The sequence below is a fragment of the Bufo gargarizans genome, chromosome 2 (genome assembly GCF_014858855.1).
Source record: "Bufo gargarizans isolate SCDJY-AF-19 chromosome 2, ASM1485885v1, whole genome shotgun sequence".
NCBI classification, from domain to species: Eukaryota; Metazoa; Chordata; class Amphibia; order Anura; family Bufonidae; genus Bufo; species Bufo gargarizans.
The window spans coordinates 511,439,025-511,446,259 of record NC_058081.1 but is presented as its reverse complement, the minus strand read 5'-3'; positions in this window follow the sequence as shown (position 1 = coordinate 511,446,259).

The following is a 7,235-nucleotide window of genomic DNA, read 5'->3' as shown; positions in this document are numbered from 1 at the left end:
TAGCAAGAAAAGGGGACTGCTTATCAGAAGAAGCAGAGCTAGATTTATTGTAATTACTCCAAAAATTGAGTTATTCAATAAAATGTATCTGTATAGCACCATCTGCTGTTTGCTCTTTTCCCTATGTCTCTGTCCACCTTGTGAAGTGGTCACACATGCTCAGTTCCATTCTTTAACTGACTGTAGAATATTAGAAGTTGTAACCGTTACAGGGAGAAAGCTCCATCAGAAAAGACATACCTCCTAATAAAAGATACACCCCCTGGGAAAGGACATGCGTACTGATAAAGGACCCCCCCCCACCCTCCCCCCGAGCTGCCTACTTGAAATCAATAATCAATGCAATAAATGAGGAGATCTCTGGATCCATGTGAGGTACAGGGCTGGTTCTAGCTTTGTTAGAAAGATCGTCATGTACCATATGATGTCTGATTTCCATTTTTTTACATTAATCATGGGATAACCCCTTTAACTGAGGTCACATTAGTTGTCAGTGGAGTGATGCTAGCCAAAGTTCAGCCTCCAACTCCCCCATTCACATTTCTGATCAATGGCGCCAGAGGACAATGACAGCTGCTGATCCCCTCTATACTCGGCCAAACCGAGCTTGCATGTTTAGGGAATTCAAGGAAGAAAGCCGTTGATTTGCTAGTTTGCAGGATCATGAGCTTCCTCGAACCCTGACTTTTGCCAGACAGGAATCAGATCCAACTCCTGGGGCTCTATACACAGAAGAAGAAACCTGAAAGGAAAATGACATCTGTATAATGGAGGCCAAAGACATATCCACCTATCCGACAGCTGCTCCACCACCACAATGAGACAGCACCCAGGTTGTAATCATACTCCTGCATCTCGGTGTATTATGAGGGGGGGGGGGGGGGGGGGGGGGTCCATGCCATCAATGTGGAACTCACAGCAATCCAACATAAGATAAGCTCAACTTCAGAAATCACCCCAGGACAGCACTGTTAGCAAAGTGCACCCTGATTTTGGTGCGTCTGCCAATGCTCACCCCTCACTCATTTTAATATGTATATTCTGGACTGCTTGCAATCTGCTCATATACAGTCACTCCTTAGAAAATAAAGTAAAAAATACCCAGTACATGAAAGCCCAGAGTTTGCATTTCCTGCCTCTACGGTGCTGTTCAAAACAGACTACTACCGAAAGACTGTAGGTATCTAGGGATTAACCCCCATGGGGGAAGGGCACACAGTCAGGCCTCCTAAAACCATCAACCTTTAAATAAGAGACTGCCAAACGTATTCCTTTTAATGCTGGGTGATGATCGGCCACAGCTTTCTTTATTTAACCATAACAACATAACTGTCAATGGCGCAGTATGCCGGCCGCTGGCCTCCCAGCGGGCAAGTCTGCTATGTGCCATAACCATTTCCAACTGAATTATATACCGCCAGCTGTGACTTGTATACATTCGACATTACAATACCAATCTTTATTTATCATCCTCTGACATAATCAACGTAGTCTCCAATATCCATCAACTTTGTATGACATTTCTTTTTTTTTTTTTTTTTTTTTTTATGTTTTCTTACAACAAGGAACATTGGACACAGTCCAACCACCACCCCCACTTCACAGGGAGGGCGGGAGGGAACCAGCTCGTCCACCGCCAAGAGGAAGTAGAGGGGGAAGAACAGGCATATATATAACCCCCCAGAACCGCCCCTTCCTCTGATGAAACCCAGGAAAGGTTTCAGACTTAACCCCTTCCACACCATAACCTCCAACCTGTCCATACTCCCATATTCGCCCTGACCCTTACACATCTGGGGGCACAAGGGGTAGGGGAGGACCCCCAGTCTCTAATCACCCTCCCTATGCTGTCGGGTGCTTGCCAGACTGTAGGTATCTAGGGATTAACCCCCATGGGGGAAGGGCACACAGTCAGGCCTCCTAAAACCATCAACCTTTAAATAAGAGACTGCCAAACGTATTCCTTTTAATGCTGGGTGATGATCGGCCACAGCTTTCTTTATTTAACCATAACAACATAACTGTCAATGGCGCAGTATGCCGGCCGCTGGCCTCCCAGCGGGCAAGTCTGCCATGTGCCATAACCACTTCCAACTGAATTATATACCGCCACGGAGGAGACTCGTGCCTACACGGGGCTCCGACCACCACCCAGCAAAAACAAGGCCTGTTCAATGCCATCCTGGATGCCCGACAGGAATATATCTAGCCCTATATCATTAAGATGAACGCCATCCGGCCTCATCAACGCCCGGTTGTCACCCTCAAGCTGCCTGTGCCGAACCACTACTGAACCCCTAGAACGCACAAACCGGGAGATCCGAGCATTCACCGTCCGCCTGCCCTTTTCCAAGGCCTCACCATCCCGTGCCCCGTGCCAAACTACCCTCGGAACGATCTCTGACCACACTAACACTATCTCCCTAAAGAATGACGGAAAACGCTCCACATCCGAACGCATAAGCGTTAACAACTCCGCCACTCTCAAGTGGCACAGGTCGTTACCACCGGCGTGAATCACCAAGATTACCGGGCCTACCGAACGAGTACCAATCTCCACCACCTCCGTAAGCAACTGCGACCACCGCAGACCCCGGACACCCCTCCACAAGACATCAATATTCCTGAATCCAAGATTGCGCCCGCTAGGCCGTCCTTCAGCCCGCTGTGCAGCCCAGAATACGTAGGAATGTCCAACTATCCAAACAGTCGGACGCTCGGCACCTGAAAAGACAAACGCTGTTAGGACATACCATCAACACAAACAATCATGACCCGTAACACGAATAATAACACACACTCCCTGCGCCAGCACCCAAGTACCAGCACGCCCATCAGTTATGTACATCCATGAAACTTCAAAGCAGTAATTCCGGACGAACATAGCGAGCAAAGCATGCAGAACGCCAGCGACCAATCCGCATAACTTCAGCCTCCGGCAAACCCGCTCTCGCTGCCTCCGTAGCCGCGCCAATGCGAAACGAATGAGTCCCAAACTCCGTCGGATCGGCCCCAACAGCCACAAGGCACCGCCTAAAAACCGCCGTAAACTGAAATTTAGTAACCGGAGAACCGTCCTCGTGAGAAAAGAAACTAGAACCCTCACGCCTCCTGTCCCTGAATCCCGCCACCAAACTAACCGGGCAAGCGGGACCCGGAACCGGAAGAAGAGGGATCCACGCCCCATACCCATACTGATCCGTCTTCGACCGACGAACCCTGATACGCAGGGAGTCATTCGCCAAGACTACGTCCTGTACCAACAAACCACCAGCCTTCGTAAGCGATGGAGCAAACAATTCGCCCACCCGCAGGGCAGCAAAGAAGGCAACACTGAAACTGGCAGAAAACAAGGACCCCTCATACGCCGACCTACAAACGCAAGCGCAACTGCCAATAAGCCTGCACAGCAAAGAAAACGACACCGGACGCCGCGTATCCCGCGCCACATACTCCCTACGCCAACCATGCATAGCCTGACGAACCACGAAGTGTTTCGTCACATCCACCCAACCACATAACTTAAAAAAGAAAGCCATGCCAGACAAACGACGAAGGGCAACAGGAGCAGACACACCCAAACCGTGCAAACGAAGCAACCATTCCACCGCGACCTCCAGCCAGAGATCATCACGCGTACACACATCCCTCGCCCCCACCATCGCCAACCACTCAGCCCAGGCCTTACCATGTGATTGCCACGTAGCCGGAGAAAAAGAGGAGCTAACAAGCGACATTAATCGTCCACCAGCCGCCACAGGAACGGAGGGCACTCCTTGCCACACTTGTCCGCTCCCGGATGGAGCTCCCGGAAGACCTGCCAATGAAATCGAGAGAGAGCATCAGCAACCCTGCTATCCACCCCCGGAACATGACGGGCCCGGAAATAGATGTTATGCTCCAGGCAGCGCAAAACCAAGTGACGCAACAAAGACAACACTGGAAGAGAAGAGGAGGACAAACGATTAATAACTTGAACCACCCCCAGATTATCCGACCAAAAACACACATGCTTATTGGACAACCTGACCCCCCAAATCTCCACAGCAACCACAATAGGAAAAAGCTCCAGTAACGTCAAATTCCTGCAATAAGCGGACTCCCGCCACGACTCCGGCCAAGGAGAAGAGCACCATTCATTGCCCAATATGGTACCAAAACCACAAGACCCCGCCGCATCCGACCACAATGACAGCTCCGAACTCACAATCTCCTTAGAAATATAACAAGTATGACCATTATAACTGCCTAGGAAGGATCGCCAAACACCCAAATCCGCCTTAAGGGACTTGGTCAACCGAATACGATGGCCCGGCGAAGACACACCTCTAGTCGCCAACAACAACCGGCGGGGAAAAACGCGGCCCATGGGCATAACCCGGCGCGTGAAACACAACAACCCCAACAGAGACTGAAGTTGTTTCAACGTCACCTTCTTAACGGCAAGAAAACCCGCAATCAGCTCCAACAACCTACCCAACTTGTCCCCCGGCAACCGAAAAACCATAGCGACTGTATCAATCTCAATCCCCAAAAAGGACAAACAAGTGACTGGGCCCTCAGCCTTCTCAGCCGAGATAGGAACTCCAAACTGCGCCATCCGCGCCAAAAACACAGACAACAAATACCTGCAGCCATCCCCCCCGCAAGGGGAAACAAACAGGAAGTCATCCAAATAATGTATCACCGATGACATGCCCGACTCAACTCGCACAACCCACTCCAGGAAAGAACTGAACAACTCAAAATAGTGACACGAAATGGAGCATCCCATAGGCAAACAGGTGTCATAATAAAACCGATCCTCCCAAAAACCTCCCAACAGATGAAAACAATCCGGATGAACCGGAAGGAGCCGGAAAGCCGATTCAATATCAGATTTAGCTAACAAAGCCCCTCTACCTGCCTCCCTCACCAACGAGACCGCCTTATCAAAAGAAACATAAGAAACCGATGCCTCTTCCTGAAGAATCGCATCGTTCACAGAGGAGCCCTTAGGGTGAGACAAATGGTGAATCAAACGAAACTTCCCTGCCTCCTTCTTCGGGACAACACCCCATGGCGAGACTCTAAGGTTAGGAAACGGAATGGAAGGAAAAGGGCCCATAATCCTACCAAGCTCCACCTCCTTACTCAACTTCTCCCTCAGCACTTCCGGGTGCTCCCGGGCCGACTTCAAATTATCACTAAAAACAGGAGACCGGCTAAGAACAAACGGGATAAAGAAACCAACCGAAAACCCTGAACGAATCTGGGAAGCCGCATGCTCATCGGGGTACCTGTCGAGCCACGGGGCCATCGCGACCACGCTCACCGGGGTCCTTGCCATCACTCTGGGCGGGCAACTTGGGGAACCTGGCCGCCTGTCCCGGGCATCTGATACCTGCATGGGGGCCTCCACACACTGAGCATTCATGCTTAAATCTGCATAACCCCGCGTACTTGCAGCTACCCTCATTAAACGGCCAGCAGGCTCCAGGGCGTCGGACGGCCACCGCTGCATGAACCTGGGCTGTTCCAGCACCGGCGGCCGCGCTCGGAAAGGGGGGTTGTTTCTGAGACAACATGAGCCGCAACCAAACATCCGTAGCCTTGACTCCCCAACCCACTTCCGGCCTAAGCGCAAAGCGCCTCCTGAACTCCTCATCATACCGCCACCACGCGCTGCCCCCATGGGATTTGTAGGCACTGTAAACCGTGTCCACATAAATAAACAACTCGGAACACCGTTCGGGGTGCCGCTGACCCATGATACACCCCAAAACTGCAAAAGCCTGCAACCAATTACCTATCGTCTTAGCCACCCTCGGCCGACGCTCATACGGCCTATCCGGGACCCGGCGCTCCCTATCCACCATGTGCTGGTCCACCGAGATAAGGGACCAAATGTCCACATACAGGTTGGCCCAAATTTTCTCCCTAACCGCCTCCTCAACATGCGAACCCAAAGGACTAACCCCACAGAAAAAGGACTCCTTGTGAACCCCTGCGGACACCGTGGAGGAAGCCAAAGGGGCGACTGGGCCAGGGGAATCCTGCAACTTGTCCAACAATGCCCGCATAAGTGACTCCATCCCCGCTACAGACCCACTCTCCCCCCATGCACCCGCAAACTGGAACTCACCAACAGGAGCAGGAGGAACCGCCGGCGAAGACGTCACCACCGGCACCGCAGGAACCTGGACCACCGGATGAACCAGGCTCGGAGCCCTGGAAGCACAACTAGGCACCGGCCTCCCTCGCCGACTCCGAGAAACTCTGCCAGACTCCTCAGATGCACCCGATGACCACTCTGATGATGAGGGGGAGCGCCATCTGGAGGATCTGGAGCACCTACGACTCCCGTGGGCCCTAGAACGGCGCCGGGACGGACGCCTGCGATAATGGCGCTCACCCCTGCTACCCTCCACTGAGGAAGAGGGAGAGACAGAGACCTCCCTGCGCCTCCTCTGCCTGACTGCCGCGGGAACCGGTGACAAGGGAGGAGGAGGGGGGGGGTGGGTAGTGGACATACCACCAGGAGCCCCCATCACATCATGAACACGCACGCCGGCCGGCTCCCCAGCTACAGGAGCCGCCGACGCAACAGCCATCCCCTCATTAACAGGGGGGGGGGGGGAACGACTGGGATGGAGGAGGTGTAGGAGGCGAATCCTCCACAAGGGCACTCTCTCTGGCACCCATTCCCCTGCACACAGCCCGCTCACTGCCGGCCGGAACCTCACGTCCGCGCCGCGCCCGCCCGCCCCGCGCCCGCCCCTCAACCCGCCCACAGGAGCGGCCCGGCCGAGAACCACGCACGGAGCGAGCAGGGAGCTGCACCAGGGAAGGACCCAGGGACCGACCGTGGCCAGAGGTAACAGGCAACGGGGGGCTATGGCCAAGACGCGCCGGGGCGCGGGAACGCCGAGCGGACCGCCGATCCCCCACATAACTCCCAGAGCTCCCAGCAGGAGCCGGGAGCTCAGAAACGGCAGCAGGCAAAGGGGCAGGAGTGGAGGAAGGCAGAGGGGAATGCAAGCTGCCCAGGAAACCACGCAGCCATCCCTCTCCTTCCTCTTGAACACGCGCCAGGAGGTATTCCCTCAGGGCAACATCTCCCACGGACATGGTGGTGGCAAAGAGGGTACCTCAACCAGCTCGTCCACCGCCAAGAGGAAGTAGAGGGGGAAGAACAGGCATATATATAACCCCCCAGAACCGCCCCTTCCTCTGATGAAACCCAGGAAAGGTTT